The sequence below is a fragment of the Halichoerus grypus genome, chromosome 8, assembly GCF_964656455.1.
Source record: "Halichoerus grypus chromosome 8, mHalGry1.hap1.1, whole genome shotgun sequence".
NCBI lineage: Eukaryota > Metazoa > Chordata > Mammalia > Carnivora > Phocidae > Halichoerus > Halichoerus grypus.
The window spans coordinates 99,502,788-99,516,980 of NC_135719.1; positions in this window are offsets into that span (position 1 = coordinate 99,502,788).

A 14,193-nucleotide genomic window follows, 5' to 3' on the forward strand; every position below is an offset into this window, starting at 1 on the left:
GTGGGTAAGAAATACATTCCTTCTGGTAATTTCACACTCCTTTAAAATCCTGATCTTTGTGAGAAATTAGTACATAGTATATTAGCATAGTGGCCACAAGAGGAGTTTTCCACAACGATGAGCTTCTATCCCCAAGTTCCTTCTTAGAAAATCATTCGCATTATTAACTCCTCTTACTAACATGTCATCATACTCAATTTAACCAGAGCATTGTGTTCATTTGCCAGTGTTTGGAAGCATCACATGATCTCATAAGGGTTATCTGAGGTAACAGATGATTTAGGAATTACTGAAGTTAGAATCAGTATCTGTCACATACGAAGTGCTTAATAAATATAGGCACTGACTATGCCTTTGCTACCCATAGTGACTAGATTAACATATATAATATATAAATCCATTTTCTCAATCTAGTTTTTGTGAAGATTATAAATAATGCTGTTAGTAGCATATCTATATGTCAATGTGTTAAACACTGTACTAAGATTTTTACACATATTATTTTAGCAGATGTATAAAGGACCTAAACCATACCCAGCATGCAGAAGGAACTTAATAGTGATACTTATCATTATCTGCCTACATCACACATTGCACAGTGTAAACTGATCTGCTTAGAATTACTCAGCTCCACTGTGAGTCAATTACATCCTGCGTTACATAAAGGCAAGCTATGGTGAAGTCCCACACTATGTAAGCTAAATATACCTACTAATAGTACATATAATTTGATTTAACCTATAATGCTGTGTTGGGTTTAAATCTATCAATAGGACATGCTTGTAGAAATACAATAGAATTATAATAGCGGGTATTAGTGCTATTACTCCCATTTTCTGGAGGAGGAAACTGAAGCCAGGAGAGTTTAAGTTACTTGCCCAAGATCAAGCAAAGAATAAGAGGTAGAATAAAGTATTGAACTAACACTGACTGACACCTCAACCCTAGAACTTAACTACCCTACTATACTGCTTCCTATTGTTTGAAGCAGTGGTATAATTTGAAGGACAAAGGCAAGTTTCCAGCCCTTGGAATAAGTCTCAAAGATTTCATTATTTTTTAATTAACTTTAGGGAACATTAACATCTTCTTAATCTTTGACAATTTCCTATCTGAAGGCAAATCTTAATGAAAAATATTGTTGGGACAGTATGAAGGTAGGAAAATGCTATTTCTCCCTATTCCCTACCAGGCTCATAAAACATCAATAATAAATTCCACCATATTTCCACTGAGCCTAAATGTTGCCTTAGAATTCATGTTAAGACCATGCTCCAGGTAGCTCCTCAAACAGTGAGATCTAGCACATAAACAAAATATTTTCTCATCTTGGCCTTCAGCTCTCTGATTTCTGTTAATAGACGGGGAGGCATTATTGACATTTATCCAGCTAAGTTTTGTTGTAGGTCCCCTGTTACCCATGCACTGTGCTAAATATTGGGACTACAACAATAGCAAGTGTAACATTTGCCCTGAAGAAACTCACAGGCCATCAGGAAAATAGAAAGGAAAAAAGTAAGAATCAACCATTGCTTTACTGCCAATATCATACAGAAGAAACAAGATGTACATATGTAAAGATAAGGGAAACTAATCAGAGTGTAGGTAGCTATAGGGAACAATTCCAAGGGAAGGCAATATTTGAACTAATCTTCAAAAAATTAAGAGTCAGTCAAAGACAGGCCATGAGGGATAGGTCATCCTAGGCAGAGAATATAGCATATAGCAGGTTGCTTAAGAATGTATGACAATATGTAAGGCTGGAAAAATGAACAAAGCCAAATTTTGAAGGTTTTGTTTGATTTGCTGTAGTCTGTCTTTTATCCTGAAAGAGTTAGGGAGACATTTAAGCATTTCAAACAGGCACATGACAGAATCACTTTTACATTTTATAAAGGCCCCTGGCTGTGCTATGGTAGATCCACTGGAAGGGAGCAACATTTGAGAAGAGGACTTTCCTGGGGCTAGAACTGTAACAGCCCAAGTGAAAAATTATGAAAACATGAACTAAAGTAATAACAGTAAAAATGGAGAGCAAACGGCTCTGTAGAGAAATATTGAAGAGGTAGAATTTATAGGACTTTGAGATTAATTAGAGGTGGTAGAACATGGGAATAGGAAAAATCTATGAGGAAGCCTAATCTCTAGTTTGGGCAAATTGATGTAAGATGATTGCATTTAATGAAAGAAGGAACATAAGACCAGGCAGGGTTTTGAGTGGAAAATAATTAACTTATTTTGCGATAGTTTAAGTCTGACATTGTAATAATGCTTCTATATCAAGCCACACACTTTGCAGTTCAAAATAAAGATATGAATGAAGTGTAGGATATATACCCGGTATCTAAGTGACACTCAAAAATGGGCACAGATTAACACATCCAAGGAAAGGATGTAAGAGCCAATTAAAGTTCCTATTTTAGATTTTGGGAGACGAAGTAACATAGTGGTTATAACAGTAAGCACTGAAGCCAGACTGCCCAGGTTCAAACAGTGGTTCCAGTACTTATGTGTGTAATCTTGAAAAAACTGTTTGATCTCTAAATACCTACGTGTCCTTATAAGTAAGATATGGGACATAATACTACCTATTTCATGAGGTTACTTTGAAATGTTAATACCTGTAAAGGCTTAGAACATTGTCATATGGTAAGCATATAATAAATGTTAGCTATTATAAAATTGAAAATGATCGTTAATGATGATACCAAGAAAATACAGCTTTTCCCTATTCTTAAGACCTTTAAATACAGAATAAAAACACAAATACACCTATAAAATAAATAATAATAATAATAATGGTAGGAGAGCTAGTATCAAAAGAATGTTATGGCTTCAACTGACCAGTGAGTGCTGGGATGGATAGAGTTGTTGGTAAGTGGGTGGCAACAAGACTGTACCTTAAGTGGGACATGGCAATCAGTGGGACCAAGAAGATGTACCTGGTGTGGATGCCCTAGAGAGTTGTTAGTAAAGACAAATACTCCCTGATGAACAAATTTGTTTAAGGCCAGTCCTGCCCATAAGCTGCATTTCCCATGTGGTACAAAAGACAACCCAAGATAAAAATAATCTCAAAAAGCATGATGACTTAAATATAGACAGGTTATCCTGTGGAAGGGGGAATTGACATTTTTTTTATTATGGTTCACGTAGATCAAACCAAGGATACTGGGTAGAAGTCCTATGGAGACACACAAGAGAGAAACTCTAAAATCAAACCTTTCCCTAAATAAGAGTGAGCAGTCTTAAAAGGTAATAAATAAATGCCCTTTCACAGTAGGTATTCTAGAAAAGCTCAGGCTGTGCTTGTCAGGAAGTTTATAGAAATGATCCCAACACCAACTTCTTGCTATTCTGTGATAAGGACAATACCTGAAACACTCTAAGTTGCTAATATCAGCAGAAAATCCAGAGATTAGGAAGGAAGTGATATTAGATATTTGTCCCACTGTCCCACTGGCATTCTCTTTGCTGGTTGCTGTGGGTTGGTGTGTCCCTCTACCAGAGGCTACAGCTCCAGTCAGGAGGCCTTCTTAATTTTTTTGTGTTCTGGTAACTTCTCTCTTCCTTTACTCCATTTTTCTTTCTTCTTCTGCTGGCCCTACAGAACTGGTCTGTCCCTAGCTGATTTCCTAAATCCTGCCCTTGCCTTTGTAAATAGTCCACGTCTTGAACTCTCTCCAAATCCCCCTTTGTTCTTACTGAGCCCTGACTGATACAATATTCTTAGCCAATTTTCCATTCTGTGTTTTCTCTTTTCAATTTGTAGAAATTATTTTCATGCTCTGGTTATCAACTTTTTGTCAGTTGTATACATTACTAATGTTTAATCTGCAGCTTGCTTTGAACCCTATTTATGGTATTTTGTGGTACAGATATATATAAATATAAAACTTAAGGTTGTAAGATATATTATTTCTCCTTTGTCCTTCTTCTCTACCTCAATTTTATGAAGATTTTCGTATAATTCTTTTTAGAGATATAGATTTGCTTTTATAAGTAGATCTTCAATTTATTTTTATTTTTTTGATCTTCAATTTATTTTTATGTAAAAATAAAATATAAATTAAATTCAGTATTTTAGGGGTACCTGGGTGGCTCAGTCAGTTAAGCAACCAACTCTTGATTTTGGCTCATGTTATGATCTCAGTGTCGTGAGATCGAGCCCCATGTAGGCCTCCGTCTGGGCATAGAACCTGCTTAAGATTCTCTCTCTCCCTCTCCCTCTGCCCCTTCCCTCCCTCAGGCATGCATCCGTATGCACACATTCTCACTCTCTCTCTCTAAAATAAATAAAAAAATAAATAAATAAGTATTTTAGTTTGTTTTCCCACCTGTTTGATCAATTGTTTTAGTGCCATCTATTGAATAAACCATCCATTTCCAGGTTGCTATGAGGACAAGCTAAAACCTGCCTTTTTTATAGTTATTATTTATCACCCCCTTTTTTGGGGGGCCTTAATCAGACTTACCTGTTTTTCCTACTGATTGCAATAAAAACAGTGTGGCTCATATTGACCGTGTGATATGTTTTAAAAATGAGAAGAAAGTAAAGATAGGAAAGGCCCAATAAACTAGTAAAAATAATAAATGAAAAACAGGAAAGAAACAGAGAGTGAGAGAGAGACAGAAAAAAGAGAGAGAGAGAGAAAGAAAGAGAGAGATCGAGGCCTTAGAAGTCTCCATGAGATCAGATTCAGTGAACACAGCAGGCAAAGAAAATTCTGCTTCTAACAATTTCAAAAGACAGCAATTCTAAAAGACAAAATCCAATGTATGTTCGTGGCGCTGGGTTGTTAAAATGGTATGAAGGTGAAGGTTGGTGGAGATGAAGAAAGCAGGAAAGTTAAGGCAAAAGTATTTATAAATATCCACATCCTGATGTTGACATCACTTAAGAAAATATCAGAAATATCCAGCTATTTATCCTATCATAGAGAACACACATGAACTCTAATCCATGCCAATTTTCTAATTAATAAATGTGAAAAAGATACATATTTTCAATAACAGATTCATTAAAATCCACTAATATCTTCAAATATTTTTCCAGATTTTAAAATGAGAGAATGGGTACCCCCCAAAGTTTTTAAACCATCTAGTAACAATGAATTAAAAAAATAAAATTTCATATGTAAAATTAAATAGCATTCATCGAGTACCTATCTGTTTCATTTACTATGTGATGTGCTTTACATTGGTTAGCTCATTCAATACTGTAGGGCAAGGAATCAAATCCAAAATGGATCTAACACTAAAACATGTCTAATAGTTTCCTGACATACCTACTTTCATCTGCAATAAAAATTTTACAGAATAAAGCTTAATACAATGTTTTGATAAAGAGAAACTTGAGTTACTAAAACATATTTCCATATTGCCTTACAAACTTATTCTACTCAGTAGCACATCAAAATAAGTTGTAGCATTACCAAACATATTTACAGTGAAGTTTTTTCATATTAAACCTCTGCTGAACTTTTCTCTAATTAATTAAAAATCTCATCAGGAGATAACCTTTACTTTGACACAGCATCTTTCAAAATACATTCTTGAAACTCTGTTTGTTATATATTTTAATATCAAGTAAGAAAAGCTTATAATAGAAATAAAAGAGTTGAATTAATTAGTCAACAATGATTAATTAGACATTTATCCAAAGTGAGATTTTTATTCTCCTCATCCCCTTGGCTTGATGCCACATTTTATTTGTTTAATGAGAACTCTATCTTCTGCGAAGTTTATGAATAAGTAAAAGTTCTGGCATTTAGATATATATATTTATTCTGAGAATAGTTGGCAGTGACAATAACTATCCAGATTCTGTATAATTTGGGTAGACTTTTTTTAAATACTACTTAATCGTTTTCTAAAATACATTTTAAGAGGATAAAGTATCGGACCTAAATTATGTAAGTTAGTTGCTCTTTTAAATAGATGTTTAATTTAAATAGATAAATTTGGAGCATTTTTCTATGAGTCAGCCTAATTTAGGGCATAAAATCATCTCCAAAAAATATGATGGAATTCTATTGACTTGATTTTAAATAACTGCTACATACATGATGAAATTGCTAACTAATTATGCAATAATTGACTGAAAATTAGAAAGACTTTGTTCATAAATATTGTTGTTTGCTTTAGCTATTTAATCTCACAGCAATTAATACCATGTGGTTAATAACTTGCATATTCTACTTAAGCATTTAAGGGTTTCCGAAGTGACTTTCCCCCTTAATATTTATGTTTCAGGAAGTATTTCCCCAAGATATTTTAGGTGGTTGGATTCCAAATTAATTTTCATTTTTAATCAGTTTCTGCTTATAAATTTTGACTTCACTATATGCATTTATATTATTTCTCTATCTTCAATGGTGTTGGAACATAACATAAGATCAAGAGCTGTTGCAAATTCAATTAATTCTTTTAAGCTTGTTATAGATATGAAATAAAAGTAAGGATGACTTATTATTTAGAGTTAATCCTCTACTTAATTCCTGTCAAATCAATATGCTGTAACTACTTTTCTGTTTTAGTTTTACAATCTGACATTTTAGTCTCTGCAGAAGTGTGTTAGTTTACTAGAGATGTTCTAACTAATTTTCACAACTTGATAACTTAAAAAAAAAAAAAAGCCAGAAGTCCAAAATCAATGCTGGCAGGATTGATTGCTTCCTGAAGTTCTGAGCGAGAATCTGTTCATGATTCTTTCTTAGCTTCTGGCTAGTGGACACATCACTCCAGTCTCTGCCTCCATCTTCACATGGTTTTATCCCGTGTCTCACATAAAGACGTTTCTTTGGACTTAGGGGCCACCTGGGTGACTCAGGATGCCTTCATCTGGGGATATTTCATTCATTAATCCATTCATTCATTCATATAAATTTCCAAACCATAGTTTATTATTTCAGAATTAGCCTCCTACCTTACCCATCTTTCTTTATATTAGCATCTCTTCACAATATTCTATTTAATGGACTTGTCCAATACATAGTTCTTACTTCTTTTTTACTCTCTTTTAAGAACCTTTAATTTAATTATACCTGCAAAGACACTTTCTCCAAATAAATTCACAGTTATAGGTACTGAGGGTTAGGATTAGGGCATATCTTTGGGGGGACCACAAATCAACCCACTATAATATGCAACATGTTTCATTACAAATTATTCTAAACTGATTATTTGAATGAAATATCTGAGACTAAACACATTACTATGCAGTATATAACTATTTTTACTAGGGTCCATTCCTCTATTAACTCTATATATGAATCACTAACCAAATCAACTTGCCCTACTTGATCTTTCCACAGCCACACTCAAAATTTTCAGATATTTTTGAGTAACATTTTAACTAGTTGATCGCCATATAATCATTTTCTGATTACTTTAAAGTATTAATTGTGATCAAAATAGGCACCCCAGAAGTAATATCCTCTTGAAAAGCAGAGATCATGACCACATTCCTGTTCTTTTTCACAAATCAATAAAATATTAATCTAACACTTCCACTACAATCAGTGATCACATTTATCCCTATGCAGAGTTGAATTATCATCCAACTTTCTATTCAATAAATACATTTTGACATTGATTCATTTTGTTAGCTATTTCCTGATTTCTGGATATAGAATTAGGAATTTTTTTTGCTTCAATCACTCATTCACAAGAATAATCAATATATCTCTATTATAGAACAACCAAAGAGCTGAAGAAATAACTAATGAAAAAAAATCTGGAAACGACATTAAATAACAAACATAGCTTGAAAGTTAAACGCTTGGGAAAAATTGAGTTATGTTTTATATGCTCTCTAAAGACAACAAATCCCTTAAGCTTGAAATGTAATTCTTAGTATCCCCAAGGATATAGTGATATTAAAGTCAAAGTAGAGGACTTTGGAGAAGTGCTAACTCATAGATCTAAGAAACTATACAACTAAAAGAAGGCATGAGGAAAATAAACTTACTGCTCTATATGCAAAACACACTTATTTGGCAATTTTACAGGCAAATGGACATGGATGTGAATCCATTTTGTGTGTATGTGGCTTTCCTGCTTAATTTTTTTCTAATTACTGTTCATATTCTATTCACTGCTTTCAATCTTTAGAATAACAACAACAACAACAAAAAGAATTTAAAAGTAAAGCATTCAACAAGCCAATTAATTTACCCACATAAAACTAGGGAAATCACCTCCCAGAATTGGTACAAGGATTACATGAGTTCATACCTCTTATGTTCTTAGAACACCAACTGGCACATAATAAGCACAATGTGTGTTTGCATTGATATGATGATGATTAAAAAGACTAGAAAAGGTTGAGAACCATTAGGAAGTCCTTGGATTTCCTTACTGAAATGTACATTAACAGGTATTTTTTTCACTTTTGCTTCTTTTTTTTCTTTTTTAGAGAAAGAGAGAGCATGCAAGAGGAGAGGTGGATGCGGGGGAAAGGCAGAAGGAGAGAGAGAGAGAACCTTAAGCAGGCTCAACCCCCACCTCAGAGCCAGACACGGAGCTCTACCTCACAACCCTGAAATCATGACCCGAGCAGAAATCAAGAGTTGGACGCTTAACCGACTGAGCCACCCAGGCACCCGTTTCATCTCTTAAAGCCCCTAGAAAAGTTCTTTTTGCATTGTCTATTACAGTTTGTGTTTGAACATAACTAAAGAATAGTCCAGGAGAAAACTCCAGGGAGATTTTTATAAAGTTAAGTGCTTCTGTTATTTAACAGAACAGACTTAATGCAATTAGTTTAAAAACAACAAATATGAACACAGTAGTGTGTTTATGGCTCTTAAGGCAGATCCAATTTCTTGAAATGAAATATATACTTAAAAATAGAATTGGTTCAGCTATACATTAAAATGAAACAGCATAGTGCCTCTGGCTCTCTGAACTCTAATCATCTTGGCTTCTATGAAAAGATAATTGAATTTCTTATCTAAATATTGGATATTCCTTGCCAACTAACTGAAAGTCAAAATTCTTTTCTAGATAAAACTTTAAATTATCAGGTATGATCCTGGGTTAACGACTCAAAGGACCACTATAAATTATATGTTAAAATAACTTTCAGATGATCTCAGTTATTTTTAAAAGTGTGAATGTGAAAATCTATATTTTAAAATCAAGAAATGGTTGGAAAGCTTTGTCTAATTTAGAATTGACTGCTTTTCAGTGTCTAGCTGAGATTCACCAAATTTTTACAGTCATGAGATTATTTAATATTGAGTATTTATTAAATCTTAGATAATTGTTAGGATTTTATAATTTTCAATATCCCATACATGTATATTTCCAGATGTGGAAATAAATGAAGACTACCCAAATGAGAACAAGCAAAGGCTATTTATTCAGACATTACTATCGCAATGGAGTCGGCCACCATCACTTGAATTTGGCAGAGATTCAAAGGCCATCAGGGAAGTGTAAAAGTTTTCAAGTGGAAAAAAGGGAAGGTTTCAGGTATGCCCTGATTAAAAGATGTTGGTGTGAGGAATCTAGAGAAGGGTTAACTAGAAGCGGGGTACTTTATGGGATTGGTTAGGAAAGCATATTTGGTTTTCTCTAGTAGTCCTATTTTTAAAGCAAGAAAAAAATTAGGAAGCTGGCACTTATTGATCAAGTTCTGCCATTTGGAGCTGATTACTACAAAAGGTTGTGGGTCAGAGTTCTATTTTCATTTATGGCCTGGAAATTGTCCATTTGTATATTCAGTTCCTTACAGATTTATATGTATTTAATTATAAAATTATTTCTACTGTAAGATCCAATATTAATCTGTAGTAAAAGCTGTTATTTGATTTACTAAAACCCTGATATTTATTTATATATCATCTACAAATTAAAATGCAAAATAAGGTATGGATTTTCTCTTAAAGTAGAACAAAATCTTCAAATATAACTCAGAGATCTTTCTCTAATATCTCAAAAAATGAAAAGCCAAAGTTGCTAATCAGTCAACAGCTATTTAAATATTTAAAACATGGTTTAGAAAGTCATCATCCAAAATGTCATGACACCAGCTTTATTGCCCAAAGTCATTCCACATTTCACTCACCTCCTGTTGCTCACTCTCATGCTTGGGAAAGACTCTTCATATTCCACTCTGATTCCACATTAGTGTAATGCCCCTGATAAGATCAGTGTCTCACTGGATCCTGGACCTCTCCAACTGCTGCTGCTACTATCAACATTCTGGTTTCAGCAGAAAAGGCATGTGTATCTTAGGCTCTAAACATTCTACTGGCTTAATTTTTCAGTATTTATTTCTTAAAGATATTCTAGCATATTCACATGTTCATCTCCTCACCAATGAATAAGACAATTTTTAGATCATCTATGAACAGTACTTAAGTTATTTTTGTTAAAATAACTAAAATTTCAAAGCATTATAAATCAATAAATGATTTCCTTTGCTTTCTAAAGCCAAAGCAAAGGGTGGTGAAAAGTATATATTAAAACCAGTTACACTATGTGCTACCGTGAGCACTGTGAATTGTGTAAGACTGATGAATCACAGACCTGTACCTCTGAAACAAATAATACATTATATGTTAAAAAATAAAAAAAGAAGATGGCAGAAAGGGAAAAATGAAGAGGGGGAAATCAGAAGAGGAGACGAACCATGAGAGACTATGGACTCTGAGAAACAAACTGAGGGTTCTAGAGGGGAGGTGTGTGGGGGGATGGGTCAGCCTGGTGATGGGTATTAAAGAGGGCACGTACTGCATGGAGCACGGGGTGTTATACGCAAACAATGAATCATGGAACACTACATCAAAAAACAATGATGTAATGTATGGTGATTAACATAACATAATAAAATAAAATTTAAAAAAAAAAAACGTACCCCCAAAGCAGGGCAAAAACGTGATGAAAGTACCTTCTAAGTACCTTGTAAGCTAATGTTGACATCCAAAAATATAAAATGTATTTCTAAACATTAAAATTAAACTGAAAAATAAAGTAAAAGAAAAACTGAGAGTTAATGTTTCTATTTTTTCTCCATGTATAAAACTTTTGTTCCACTTACATCAACTTGATAGACATTATTAATTATGCTTGAATGTTCATAAGAATTTCATAAAATATTAAACAAAACTAGCCACTATCTTGTTATTTCCCTGTTAACTATTTTTATAGTACATGCATGTTTAATAAGTTTTTTAAATATCACAAAAGCAAAAACCTTAAAAAAGTTAAGTACTTTTTTATTGTTTTTTGTTTTACTTCTCTATTTTATATGAAAAAATGAATATCAAGAATTCACTTTAACTGCATCTTATAAGTCTATGCTTACTTTGCTTAAAATATTTAAATGAAAATAAAATGAGTATTACAAAAATAATGAAAAAAACAATGGGTAATTTTACAAATAATGGAATGTGAAAAATTTCTGCCCTACTCTAGACTAAATGGTTTACAACTTTGTCCAAAGGAACACTTCTACAACTATAGTCAAAGATTTGCACAATAAGATTGTGTATTCCACAGGTAGCTCATGTTTCAAAATGTAATATCCATGGGGTATCTACTTCTACTATCATCTTAGAAGTACTCCAAACCTTAGAGTACCCACAATAACTATAACTGTGATAGCAACCAGTTATCTCTGCTATCCCATACCAGGACAAATCAATCTGTAGTCAGTTTTCTTTGCTTAGACATAGAAGGAGTTTTAACACAGGCCACTGTAAAGCCATCATGTAGCAAAAACACTAATAAAATTTCCACATCCGCACATGGACCACTTGAAGATGACAACTCTCAACAAAGTGGGTATAGAAGGAACATGCCTCAAAATAATAAAGGCCATATATGACATGGCCACAGCTAACATCATACTTAACTGTGAGAAGCTGAAAGCTTGTTCTCTAAGATCAGGAATAAGACAAGGATGTCCACTCTTACCATTCTGATTCAACACAGTATTGGAAGTCCTAGCCAGAGCAATTAGGAAAAAAAAAAAGGCATCCAAATTGGAAAGGAAGAAATAAAACTGTCACTATTTGCAGATAACATATTATATATAGAAAACACTAATGATCCCACCAAAACACTTTTAGAATAAATAAATTTAGTAAAGTTGCAAGATACAAAATCAATACACAAAAATCTGTCATATTTCTACACTTAATAACAAAGCATCAGAAAAGGAAATTAAGAAAACAATCCCATTTACAATTGCATTCAAAAGAATAAAATACCTAGGAATAAACTTAACCAAGGAAGTGAAAAACTTATACACTGAAAACTATGACACTCTGATAAAAATTGAAGACACAAAAAAATGCAAAAGTATTCGGTACTCGTGAATTGGAAGAATTAATATTGTTAAAATGTCCACATTACCTAAAATAATCAATACAATTTTAAGAAAATTCCATTGGCATTTTTCACAGAAACAGAATAAACAGCCCTAAAATTTGTATGGAACCACAAAAAATCCCAAATCGCCAAAGCAGTGTTGAGAAGGAACAAAACTGGAGGCATTATGCTCCCTGATTTCAAACTATATTACAAAACTATGGTAATCAAAACAGTAATATATTGACATAAACACACACAGATCAATGGAAGTGAATACAAAGCTCAGAAATAAACCCACACATATGTGGCAACTGATTTATGACAAAGGAGGCAAGAACATACAATGAGGAAAGGACAGTCTCTTCAACAAATAGTGTTGGGAAAACTGGACAGCAACAGGCAAAAGAATGAAACTGGACCACTTTCTTACACCATACACAAAAATTACCTCAAAATGGATTAAAGACTTGAACTTAGGCCTGCCTGACACCATGAAACTAGAAGAAAACATAGGTAGTACCCTCCTTGATATCAATATTGGTGATGATTTTTGTATATGACACCAAAAGTAAAGGCAACAAAAGCAAAAATAAACAAGTGGAACTAAATAAAGCCAAACAGCATCTTCACAGCAAATCAAACCATCAATAAAATGAAAAAAAAAATCTATCAAATGGGAGAAAATACTTGCAAATTATATATATGATAAAGGTTAATATCCAAAATATATAAAGAATTCATACAACTCAATAGCAAAAAAAAAAAAAAATTGGCAGAGGATCTGAATAGACATTTTTCTAAAGATGATATAGAGATAGCCAGAAGAGACATGAAAAGATGCTCAACATCACTAACCATCAGAGAAATGTAAATAAAAACCAGAATGAGATATCACCTTACATTTGTTAGAATGACCATTATCAAAAAGACAAAAAGTAACAAGGGTTGGTGAGGATATGGAGAAACGGGAACCCATGTGTATTGTTGGTGGGAATATAAACTGGTGCAGCCACTATGGAAAAAAGTATGGAGGTTTTTCAAAAAATAAAAAACAGAACCATATGATGCAGAAATTCAACTTTTGGGTATTTATCTGAAGGAAATGAAAAAATTAACTTGAAAAGTATATGCACCTCTGTGTTTGTTGTAGCATTATTTACAATAGCCAAAACATATAAGCAACCTAAGTGTCCACTGATGGATAAATGGATAAAGAAAATATGATACATATACATAAATGGAATATTATTCAGCCATAAAAAAGAATAAAATCTTGCCATTTGTGACAACATGGATGAACTTTAAAGGCATTATGTTAGGCGAAGTAAGTCCAACAAAGAAAGACAAATACCATATGATCTCACTTATATGTAGAATCTAAAAGCAAAAAAACAAACTCATAGATAGAACAGATTGTTGGTTGTCAGAGGCAGGGGGTGAGGGATGGGTGAAATGGGTAAAGGGGGTCAAAATTTATAAACTTCCATTTATAAAATAAATAAGCAATGGAATGGAATGTACAGCATGGTGACTATCATTGTTAATACTGTATTGTATATTTGGGGCACCTGGGTGGCTCAGTCAGTTAAGTGTCCACTTTCAGCTCAGGTCATGATCCCAGGGTCCTGGGATCAAGTCCTGCATTGGACTCCCTGCTCAGTGGGGAGCCTGCTTCCTCCTCTCCTTCTCCCTCTGCCCCTTCCCTCACTCATGCTTGCACACTCTCTCTCTCTCACTCTCAAATAAATATTTTAAAAATACTGTGTATATTTGAAAGTTGCTAAAAGTAAATCTTTAAAGTTCTCATCACAAGAAAAAAAATTTTATAACTATATGTGGTAATGAATGATAGACCTATTGGTATAA